The sequence below is a fragment of the Bactrocera oleae genome, chromosome 2 (genome assembly GCF_042242935.1).
Source record: "Bactrocera oleae isolate idBacOlea1 chromosome 2, idBacOlea1, whole genome shotgun sequence".
In the NCBI taxonomy this organism is placed as follows: Eukaryota; Metazoa; Arthropoda; class Insecta; order Diptera; family Tephritidae; genus Bactrocera; species Bactrocera oleae.
In genome coordinates, this window is record NC_091536.1 from 53,296,042 (window position 1) to 53,309,517 (window position 13,476).

Sequence of the window (13,476 nt, forward strand, 5' to 3'; positions counted from 1 at the left end):
AAGTGTATGGTACAGTTTTATCAACTTTGGAAGGCAGTGTTTGTATGGCGATGCCAAGTACAGTTTAGTTCTCATTTTAAAGAAGTGGCACCGATAGAAACGTCAAATTTATTAGTCATTGGGATATGCTAATTTTCACGCAGAATTATATTTTACAAAATATTTGACCAAACTATTTGGTCTATGACTATTGGCGGTTTGCCAAGAGATGGCGTAACTTGATTATTATTCCATTCTTCAAAATTCCGTACATGAGTTAGAAAACTACTTTTTGTCGAACTTTTTTTGGTGGAAGTTTGTGGTAAATATACTTTAGCTGAGTGAACATCCTAGAGGTGGTTTGCACGACTTAAAAGTGCACGACTCAAAGCCGAATATCCATGAGGCCAAGGTAATGCTCTGTATTTGGTGGGATGAGAAGAGCGTGTTGTAGCTTCTAAAACCAGGTGAAACTATTAATGGGGAACGTTACCAACAAAAATTCATCAAATTGAATCGAGTGATTGTCGAAAAACGCCCTAAATTCACGATTAGACACTAGGCAATCATTTTCCATCATGACAACGCTCGGCTTCATGTTGCAAGACCTTAAAACTATTTGGAAAACAGCGACTGGGAAATTTCGCCTCACTCGCTTTATAGTCCAGAATCACATCCGAACAGAGTATCAAAAATTAGCGAAGCTGCCGCAGTTCATTTGGAATGTAATCCACAAATCGCCAGAAAAATGGAAAATGTAATAGCTTCAGATGGGCAATAATTTAAAAGGTACTATTGTACATGTTTTTCTTAAATAAACTTTCAAATAATGAAACTAAAAAAACGAATATACTATAGGTATAGATCCAATACAAACATTTAATCTTTTTGTATATTACAATATTATTTCGATTATAATAGTACTATAGGAAAGGTATCGAGGTAAAATTTAGAACTCTTTATTCAGAGTAAGCAGAAATTGGGAAAACGCGTACATTAGCCTCACTGTCTTTTTTGAAATAGGTCGATACAGAGAATTTCTGTTTGCCAGAAAAGATGTTATTAAACAATGGGAGGAATATATTCACGTTTGGTCCTAAAACGAATCGTTGATTACGGATAAGTATAGTCTTATTATATAATAGTATAGCCCTGTATAGTATGGCTATGATAGGTAATCAACGAGACGCTTTATTAAATATAATCTTAAAACCGGAAAGGGAAACTTGAACATCTGTTTTCAAAGAGCCTTTCAGAGCTAATCGTAAGTTGTCCTACGTAAGTATCTGTGTGACTGTTTCCAATATCTACTTTCCGCAATTTTCGTTTTATGCTTGGCTTGACCGTTGCAGTTCACATTAAATTTCATCAGGTGTAAGCAGAGGTATACATACTTGTATATGAATGTATATACATTTTCTGTTGTTGTTTTATGCTTGCATTTGTAAGAGTGTTTAGCTGTGGTTGTCTTTTCGTTTGCCGAATTGTGATTGTTTCTTTTTAAGATTTTTTGTTTTGCTTGATTTTCGCGTTTCAGTGCAAATTGGTAATTCCATACAGTTGGCGGTGGAAAAAGCGAAGTCGGCATCAACGGCGGTGGATGCTTGTGGTGGCGGCGAATTGTTTTCCGGCGACTGACTGTTGATTGTTGCTGTTGCTGCTATTATTGGTGGGCGATATCTCGATTTCTATTGCGGACAATAGTTGTTTAAATTAAAACGGTAAACTTAAAAATCCGACATTGTTTATATATGTTAAATTTGTTGTATCAAAAAATAAACCTGTGAGTATCCCTACGACTTAAGTCGTGCAAATGTACATATATACATATGTATGTATGCATGCTTGCATAAGTATCCACATCGGCGTGTGTAGCTAATAAAGATGTAGGTAAAACCTTCAAGAAGCGCGGGTGGCCAGAGAACAAAGTGTTGTGAAATACTTTTGATTGGAAAAATTACTGATATAATTACGCATACATGTGCACCTGCACAGAACACATTTTGCTTATATATATAATATGTATGCGCATATGCCTCAATGCCGGTGGCGGCTAATTCAACTCAGGCACTCAACTTGAAAGCTGAATTTGTACACGAGATTATCTTGATTTGCTGTTTACTCTCACAACATTTGCACAAAATATAATAGGTAGGTTGTTCACCTAACGGTTGTTTGTATCAACTAAAACAAATCGAGATGTGTAATTTCATATGTATAAATAATCATGATGACGAGACGAGAATTACGGATGGCTGCCTTTCCGTCCGTTTGTTTGTCTGTTAAAATTTTGTAAATAATGAGAGGTGTCCCGCCCCCTAATGAGTTTAATGTACATATTTTACAAACAATTAAAGCTACCAAATTTGCTCTGGACAAATTCATTCGGTATCTATTCAGACAGTGTAAAAATGGCTGACATCGGATGAAAAAACCTGTTCCCTTACTTTGATACGGTTATGTTGAAAACTACTAAAAGTGCCATAGTCCACTAACTAAATACTCCAGGGGCATTAAATTTAACATCCTATATGATACATAAGAACCACATAGAAGCCGGTGTCAAAATGGAACAATGGGCGTGGCATTGCCCACCTTTAGGTAAAATCCTATATCTCGACAACTACTTAATCAATTTCAACCAAATTTTTTGCATAACAATATTTCCAAATTTTATGCTCTATTTTGCAAATGTAGAAATCGATCAACAACCACGCCTACTTCCCATATATTACAATTCCTTATGATTCCTTCACTTTACAGTACATAAATCGACGAAATCGGAATAAAATTTTGCCTGAAGATGGCCTTTAATCACGTCTAAAAGTTGTCGAAATCAGACCAAAACCTCTCAGGCCAACCCAGATTCCGAATATGTGAACCACAGTACATATCGCACACTTTTACCGAAAATACGGGTCAATCTGTCAGCTATATTTTTAAAATGCAGAACAAACCTTTTCCTAATAGTAACGTGCCCTAACGTAAAAAATGGTTAAAATCGGGTCAATACTTTCGCTAGACCCCATGTATGTACCTATTTTCAGAATTTCAAACTTCCGCTTAGCTTTATACCGTATATATCGGTATAATACCGAAAATTTGTTAAAGAGGCTTACGAATAACCCCAGCTCCGATACACAACATATAATGATTTTTGTTATTTTAGCAGACTTTATGCCCAAGACGTCGGTAGAATGAGTTAAATGCCAAAATTGCGTGAAAACGTGTTCTAGAGTATAAAAATTAATGCAATGAGTCCAGATACCTACTACTACTAGTTCCAATATACCTGATATCGTCAATTCTTTTATATTGGCTAAAATGTATGATATTTAAATGAAATAAAGTGGGCATGTTTTCTTAAATATGAAGTGGTTCAGCCCTGAGTATGAAAGGAATTGGTATAGACCTTTGCTATCCTTTATCGACTTCCAGTAGACATTTCATGACATGTCATTTATTGGAAGTGAAGTTATTGCATTTTAAGTGTCAGTATGTTTTTGTCATCGGTGCGAAAATGAGCTTCGAACAACGAGCCAACATTAAATTGTGTTTTAAAATTGGTAAAACTTTTACCAAAACGTTTCAATTGATGAAACAAGTTTATGGCGATGATAGCCTATCCCGCAGCAGAGTGCACGAGTGGTTTCAACGTTTTCAAAGTGGTCGTGAGGACATAAATGAGAAATGAGCCAAAACCCAAAAAATCGCGCCTGGAGAAGTCAAAAGTGAAGACAATGCTGATTTGTTTTTATGATTCCAAGGGTATTGTCCACAAAGAATTTGTTCCACCGAATATTTTATACTCTCGAAATTTGGAAAAATCAAAAGCGTAGAAATACTTTCAGGTATAGCATAACTTTATATTTATAACAAAAAATATTAAATATTATTGTTGAAGTAAATAATTATCTACCCCACCATCCTCAATTAAAAAGTTAAATGGATTACGAGTATGCTATCAAGCAATAATTTTGTAATTCACCCATTTGTTACAAACTTGAATATACCTAGAAGAATAATATAATGCAAAATTAATAGTCTATCAACTCTATGTAAATTTGTATTAGTCTTTTTCAAATTTTGATTTCATCTTCACGTCATCGATTCTTATGCCGGCTATACCGTTTTCGTTTTTATTTAAAAACACATACATACATCCGGTGAATATATGGTAAATTGGTCCATTCTTCCTTTATTCCTTGCAGAGAGAAAACTTCACATCATTCTGTTCGCACCTCCATATTTCGCAATTGCTCTTCTACTTGAGATTGAGCCACCTGAGTTTCGCTCTCCCTACTAGTGAAGTAATGCTTTTTATTGTGTATCGATCATACCAGAATAAAACTATAAATGCGAGTTTTGGAAAATTCTAACTTGGTCTTTAAACGTTTTGCGAATTAGTTGGTCTCCGTGTGAACAACTGTGCTTCAATTGATTGTATTTCGATCGTTCGACAAAAATAAATTTGTAAATTTTTTTATTTGGTTAAAAGAAATCGCTGAATCTTTTAAAATGTGTTATTTAGCCGAAAAGTATTTTTGTCCACGTTTGTCATATTGATATTTTTTTATAAACCAGGATTAATTGCTGTAATAATTATACTCTCACAACACGTTCATAGATTATAATAGGTTCGTTCACCTATAGGTTGTTTGTAACACTTAAAACTAATCAAGGTAAAATTCCGGGGGGCTATCTGTCCGTTCAAGTGTTAACTTAGGTGAAAATTGAGATATTGTGATGAAACTGCACTCTGAGAGGTTGTTATTTCTAAATCCCAAATTAAGATATAATTGTAAGATATAAATGTAATTGTCTACTGGGTATCGAGGTTTGGATGGGGACTTCAAAACTTATGTCACATACCAGTTAATATATATTCACCAAATTTGCTCAGAATAAATTCTTTCTACACCTCCTCCGAAAGTGTAAAAATGAGTAAAATCGGATGGTAATCCGGACTGTTGAAAACTACTAAAAATGCGATAACCCACTAACTAAATATGCCAGGAGCATTAAATTTAATAAGCGATATAGTTCGGAGGGGCTTGATAGAAGCCAGTGTCAATATTGGACAATGGGCGTTGTACCGCCCACTTTTAGGTGAAATTTCCATTTATAACTTTCGGTTGGTTATACCCTATATAACGGAAAATATTTAAGGTATTTTTCCAAAAACCGCTGAAGGTACAATATTAAGATATATTACAGTTTTATGCCGAAATTTCGTGAAATCGGTCCAGGAATTATACAAACTGCCATTAATACATATAATGGTTTTCGTTATTCTAGCAAACTCTATACCGGAAACGTCAGTCAGTGCATCTCTCGAGTGTTCTCGAGAGTACTTTGACCACCTTTATAGAAATAGTGCCCTTAAGGTATGAAGTTTAACGTTTCAAAATGGTTGAAATCTGACTATATCTATTCAAGCCCCCAATTTCCGAATATGTGGACCCCTGTGCCTATGGTAGACTTTTTATCGAAAATGTCGGCCAATGTTTGAGGTATATAATTGATATTCAGAGAAAATATTTTCCTGATAATGGTTTGTCTGTGTGTAAAAAATGGGTTGAATCGGGTCATAATTTCCCTTAGCTTTTAGGATTTTCAAACATCCGGTTGGCTTTACTCTCTATACATATATTGATAATGTTATGTGGGGTACCTTAATGAAACTCACAGAGCAGTTTTGATGTTAATAATATGTAGTAGTGCCAAAAAGAGATAAAACCGAGTCAAGACATCCTTTATCTCGCATGTAACTAAAATAAGATTTTTAAACTACCGGATGACTTTATACCGTTCGATATCTCAGCAAAATTAACTGAACGTATAATAATGGACAAACTTTAGTTTAATGCCGAAAATATGTGATATACTCCAACTCTCACATAGTACAACACATAATGATTTTCGTTATTGTAACACACCGTATGCCGAATATATCGGTCAGTGTAGGAGTTGGTGGGGACCTTGGTCTGAACGTCATATGCCTAATGTAATGAATTCCGATCCTCTGGTTGCCGTTTTTCATATCAACTCAATATATTAAATGCAGTTTCTTTGCTTGAGTTTATGTCAGATATATCTCATTTGAGGATTATTTTAATATAATTTTCTTTGATGGGAAGTAAAATATAGTTATTAAACTAATTGACTTATGACTCTATGACTTATAATATAAGTTTATAAGATACAAGTTTAATTGTAATCCATTCACGATTTCGTCGAACAATAGTATAATAGTTTTGTTCACTCAACGGTTGTTTGTATATCTAAAAATAATCAAGTTAGGTGTAGGGCTATATATAATTGGTTGGTTAAAAAGTTTCTGCTCACGAAATGAAAAAATACAGTTTTTGGTACGAAATATATTTTTTTATTCAATAAAATCTTCCTTAACTTTAATACACTTATTCCAATAATCCTCCAATAATTTTATGCTATCCCTATAATGATTTTCAGGAAGCTCTGCACAATACCCGTCTACAGCTGTAATAGCTTCTTCATTCGACGAAAAATGCTTTCCACGAAAGAATTGTTTCAGGTTTCGGAAGAGGTAGTAGTCGCTGGGAGTCAAATCTAGTGAATACGGTGGATGCTTAAACATTTCGTAATTTAATTCGTTGAATTTTGTCATCGTTAAAACACCGTTAAAACACCTTTGTGAGCAGGTGCATTGTCTTGATGAAAAATGATTTTTTGTGCTGCAGACCAGGTCTTTTTTCACGAAGTTTTTCATCATTCTTATTGAAGGTGAGAACTCCTTATACACTTCTAACAATTGTTCGTACAGTTCCTTTGCTTTTAAAACTCAAAACAAAGAATCTAATTTTTGCGCGATAATCTGTTTTTTCCATATTAAAAATATAGTTTGACACGTCAACTTCAAATGACTTGGGTGAAATCAGGCAACTGCCACGCCCAGATGTCAAAATTGGACAATGGGCGTGGCACCGCCATGTCATCTCAGGACTAAAAGTTGTCAAAATCCGACCATAACTATTTGAGCCCCCATATCCGGCTAATGTGTGAGATATGTAATTGAAATTAGGAGAGAATCCTTTCCTGATGTAAGTATGTCTGTATACAAAAAATGGGTGTTGAATATTAATATTTCCCTTAGTCTAAAAATTTTTCAAACATCCGGCTGACTTTGTACCCCAACGTGAGCGTGTTTTTCTCCTAGCAGTGCATATGTGTGTCTAAAATCGAGTGAAAACCTGTCCTAGCCCTCATATAACTAATATCAGGATTTTCAAACATCCTTTTATCTTTACTCCTTATACATTGTTGATGGTACGAGTATGTGAGATTCCTTAATGAAATTTAAAGAGGATCTGTTTCTGTTAATAATATGTAGTAATGAAAGAAATAAATAAAATCAGATCAATACTACATCTATCTCCCATATACTTAATAAAATATTTTCAAACTTCCGGTTGGCCTTATATCCTATATATCGGGCAATATGTAAGATATCTTAGCAAAATTAACTTATTTATTTTATTCCACTACATATAATAATTTCCGTTATTCTAACAAACCTTACCATATTATTGGTTTATTGCTGAACATGAATGGAGTTGGTCTAGACCTTGGTCTTAATCTCATCACCATAATATCATCAATTCCGATCTTCTGGTTGACGTTTTGCACCTTAGAGAAATATATCAAATTTTGTCTCTTCGGTTAAGTTTATGTCGGATATATCTAATTTGAGGATATATTAATATAATTTTCGCCTAGTAATGAATGTTGAATTCTTTCGCAACATTTTAATATGAAGTTTTGCCAGCACCTAAAGGTATTTTCCCGGCCTTGATCCTTGGAAGTTGCAAGATAATGAAATGTTCGATTACGCCTGAACTTAGCTCTTCCTTACTTGTTTTATATAAAGTTTTGCCCAAATTTTCTTTTACACCCGCACTTGTTTTCAGTAGTTTTATATCGAGATACTTTTCCATTCAGTTATTGTAGGTAGTAGTCAGAATACCTATTACTACTTACACTGTGGAACCTGAACTCTCTAAAATCTTCCTTTCTACACAAATTTCAGTACAGAATTTGTAATTTAATCCTTCCAATTCTTATATCATTCAATCTAGGTTGCCTTTTAAAGAAAACTATAAATGCATAAAATGCTTGACCCTCTTTTAGAACTGTCTTCAACATCTTAGTTAATAAACTTAGCTTAAAATGTCATTATCGCATATGTAGTACCTCATATAAATTATTGAAAAATCATGTATGTATTAAGCCATTGTAATAACATTATAATCGAAGCTCTTCTTTTTATATAATAACTAAAACAATTAAACATTTCCTTAAAATCAACCACTTAGCTGAAGTTGAAACATCACAAAGTCAGAAAGTTATCATTAAACTTATTTAAATAGCTACTATTAATTGATAAACGTTTATCAGTAAATATTTGAGAAATCGAAAATTGTTTGCGCTTTCTCACCTGAAAATGCTTTAGTTTGCCACAAAATATTGTAGTTTGCCCTTTTCGTGTTTCCAACACATATATACAATACAATTATATAATAAATGCATGTTCACATGTATGCAGAAAAGCAAAGCAGACATATGTTAATATACTAGATAATTCAAAATTCGCAAATTGCTAACTAATTTAAGTTTAGTTGACCAAATGTTATGAACTAAAACAGCAAAGAAACAAAAAAAAGAAATAAAAGTAGAAAACCAACCAGAAACATTCAACTAAAAACATAGATTCGTAATATGGAAATTGTGGAACAGCAACGTGGCAGCTTTCCGTTGCCATTTTAGTACTATATAAAGATATTGAAGCAGTAAAAAAGAAGAAACAACAAAAAGAAAAGCAATTTAGAATACAGCTAAAAAGCCATTAAACTAATGTTGAAGCTCACAACCACAGCTAAGTGTGTGTTCACCTAAACTACCAAAAGAAACTGCTAAATGCTGCCCGCTGGCCATTGGCACAGAGACAGATACAAGCAAATCCAAGCGAAAATTTTACTGTGCATGCATGTGCGATGAGTGTGCTTGCCTATTTCCACTAAGTTTGTCTCGAGTAGTGGAATTCGAATGGACAGCCAGCCACAAGCTAAAGTGGCTACGATGAAAGTTGTTACTCCCCGAGTGGTCATACGTCATTTACGTATGTATATGTGTTTGCTAATCACTGCTACTCAATTGCTGATGTTGTTGCTGTTACTAGCGGGTGTATCCTCTTGTTGCGCCCACTTATCACTAAATGTATATATGAATATATACATTCCGATTTGCGGATATATTTCTTCTCTTTTTTGTTCGATGTTCTTATTTGACATTAATTTTTGCTATTTTGTCTCTACGTTGTTTACTTTTATTGTTAAACAATTTGTTGCAAAATCGTTGCATCTGTCGGTTGGTATTAGATCCATTGACCACTCAAACTGACACTCTTAACCACTCACCTCAAACGTAACATAGAAGATGCGCTACATATGTAACTACAAGCCATATGAGGACTTACATACAAAAATATTTATTTAGATTTTTCTGTCCAAGTTCTAAAAAAAACCCTGAAAGCAGTGACGACCATACTAATAAATACTTCGTGTATGCTGTTACAAGATATAATATAAACGAGTATGACATATGTATGTATATATTCAAGAGATTAGATAGATGTTGCATGGGGGTCATATTTACAAAATACTGATATGATCGGTAAGGATTGGCCCAGACAATCGGACGATTTGGTTTTGTGTAACCTCCACGTGGTCAGGAATGGTTAAGAAGCTTTATCTCTAAAATACAGAAATGTTGTAAGTATTTGGTATTAGGAAACATAAGCTCTCTTGGTTTAGCATGAACAAGAAAGAAAGTAGCATAACCTAGGGATATCTTCAAAATTATAATTTCATCAATTCTGCAAAGAGACTATAGAAAGCAGCTAGTGTAAAACAAACTTTTAACTTTTCAAAGTTAACTTATACACATATCAATGCCCATGGATATCTGAATTACATACTTATGTACATTTGTTAAAAGAGGTCATGACAAAACCTGCACACTTTCCGACGGAGTTTTTGCTCATGCACTTATGCATGCATGTGTATATGTATATCTGCTACCTATTCTCTGTGATGTTATTTATGGTGAATTGAGTGCTGACACTTTGGATAAATGCAAATACGAATCTGCACAACCATACATATACACACCATTTTCCACACTCGTGTAAAATTGTAATAACAATGTGAAGTAACTGTAGCATAAAACAGGGTAGTCGATGTAAAGCATCGATATAAATAATGTAAGCTTTGCAACTTGACAACGTCATTCCCTCAGCGAATTGGCGAAAGCAACTTCGAAGACAAGAAAATTTGCAAAATCAAATTGAATTGATTTGGTTAAAAGATGAGAGTAGGATATGTGTATGTACCAATGTATTGTACATATGTATGTATTCAGATATCCGCCATTGAGTATGTTAGTAGAAATTTTTTAGAATTACAAAAGAGAACGCAACGAATATCTCCGAAGTGGAACCTGTTATTTCCGACGACAAGTAATGTCAGAAGCTGAAGAGAATAAAAAAAGGAAGGTGGGCCGATGAAGCAAAACTGTGAAACATTTCGGATTGGCAAGCCGGCGATAGCAAAAAGAGAAAGTTTTAAACTTCGACAAAAATTATTAATGTTGAAAAGAAAAACAAAAACTGTGTACATGACATTTGTAAGTATTTATATATGCTTTTCATTTATAAATAAAAATCAACAATAATATATACCATATGTATAAGGGTGGGTCGAAGAAAACGAATGTTTTTGGTTTCGCTTGGTACTTTGAAAAATTGGTTGGTAGAGACTTCTAATGCGGCCTTTACACGGTCATTTTTGTATGCAAACATGGTATGATGCAAAAAAAACTGGTTTTCGTTTAAACGGTCGAACATGCAATCATACTTTATTTCTCTGTTATTTGTGAACGAAGCAACATCAAGGATGAAATGACAAGGATGACATGAAGCGAGACTCTCTCATTTTCGCTGATTTTTCTGTTATTCTCTTTCCCTGATTATTAAAATCAGGGAATTTCGAACAGCTGATGTCAAAAAAGGCGGGATGCCAGAAATAAACCCGCTAAAAATAGCTAACAAAAGCAGTGCGAAACGAAATTTCAGGGAACGACACAAATATTTTTGATCAACGTGCAACTAAATTTTATTTGCTAATTTAATTTTAAACGTTCATCATAAAACCATGATATTTTATTATGACTTGTATTGTTTCTTTGTTATAATTTTTTTTTTCTTTATATGTTGTTTTTTATATTATATGATTTTTTTTTAAATTTATAATCCAGCCATCCAGAACGCTTAGATAAATTTCAAAGAAGCCTTCCACAGTTCTTCGTTTATCCGTGACGTCATTACGCTTCAATGTTTGCTTACGACTGAAAAAATATACTGCGTGCATGAGCAAGCGTTTACACCATAAAACATGTTCATAACAACATCATGTTTTTAAAAATTTTTAAAAAGTGCCGTTTCACATTGGGATGCAAAAGAGTCTGATGTTTTTCAAATTTTCTTTTGGTGTCGCTCTGGGCATTCACACGGTAAAAAAGAGTCCAGCAACTCGAGTCTAGTTTTTCTGCATTCCTTTTCACAAAATGTTCGTAAATATTTGTGCGGTTCGACTGCGCAACACCGCGCAACACTGCGTGCTGCGTATTTCATTTGTATGTTGAAATGATGGTCACACATTTTGCTTGCAATGAATTACCATGAATATGGTAGAACAATATACATAATACAAGTACCTACCCGCTAAATAGTTTCAAAAAAATACTAAAGACGGGAATTTCCTAATCCACAAGAATGTATTGAATATCCGCTACTAATATTTTCAAGGCCAAATTTATAATAGGAATTTCCTAATCTTTAAGTATTAAAAATTCATAATTTCTTTACTCCGTATTAAAAATTCATAATTTCTTTACTCCATAATCTATATCTTAATTTTCTCCTTATTTACAATTTGTCATAATATTTCTATTATTCTATGCATACGTATTTGCATATTACATACAAAAATAGATAACAGAACTCAAATTTGCGATCGAATTCATTTGAAACCGAGCGCTCTTGCAACCATTCAAAGGATTTGAAAGTGAAAAGGAATGCTGAAAAGGGTAGCAGCGAGCTGTTACGAAAAAGAACACAAAGCGTGCCACCCGAACACGAGTGGCACGGTCCCTTCGTCTTTCCTCGTCGTCCCCTCGCCCACAATAAACTGGTATGAGACTCTTTTGAGTCCCTGTCTGAAACGGCACTTACCGTTATCTATGTTTTTTTATGATCGGATAGAAATATTCAAATCTCACTTCCAACTATTTGCAAATATTTTTCGTTCTATAGATTTTGTATGAAATTGAATGCAGCACAAAATGGTATTTTACGAGTTTTTCGTTAACCTAACCGTTTTAAAGATTTAACCGTTCATATCTTTTAAGCGCTTGACTATTTTGAGGCAAATTTCTTTTTATACTCTTGTAGCATGTTGCTACAGAGTATCATAGTTTTGTTCACCTTACGGTTGTTTGTATCATCTAAAAGTAATCGAGCTAGACATAGGGTTATATATGTATATAAGTAAATGATCAGGATGAAGGAGGTAAGTTGAAATCCGGGTGACTGTCTGTTCGTCCGTCCGTTCGTCTGTGCAAGCTGTAACTTGAGAAAAAATTGAGATATCTTGATGAAACTTATATTAATATTTCTATGGTAAAGTAGGTCAACTCGGACTACAATCACTTCTCCTTCCCATTAAACAAAATTTTAATTTCCATATGAATTTTTCAGTTTCCAGTACACAAATCTAGAAGAGATTAGTATTATATAGTATATTTGCACGAATTGTGACTTTGAAGTGTGCCATCTTGTGATCAAAAATTGTCTAAATCGAACTAAAACTGTTCAAGCCCCTAGGTACCGAATATGTGGACCCTAGTTTCTATTGGGAACTTTTTATCGGAAATATCGGTCAATCTTTGAGGCTCCTTTCCGGATAATAGTATGCCTATAAGTCGAAAATGGATTAAATCGAATAAATATTTCTCTTAGTCCACATATTGTATACCTACTATACAAATTTTTGAGTTTCGTGCTGACTTTTTACCGCATATATTGATCAATATGTGAGTTATTTTATTGAAATTTAAAAGGCGCGTTTCTCTAATAATAGTGTATCTTTGTGCCCAAAATGGTTAAACTTGGGTGAAAACTTCCCCCGCCCTCATACATTTCTCAAACATCAATTTGACTTTAGTCCTTATATATTGGTGATGTTATGTGAGGTATGTAAATTAATAAAATATAAATTTTATTGTAATTTGTAAAATTTTCGATTACACCCGAACTTCTTCCTTGCTTTCTTTTGAATTTTATAACTCAATGAAACAACATCATTGCAAAGCTCTTAGTCTTGCAGGAAATTTTCTGCTCTA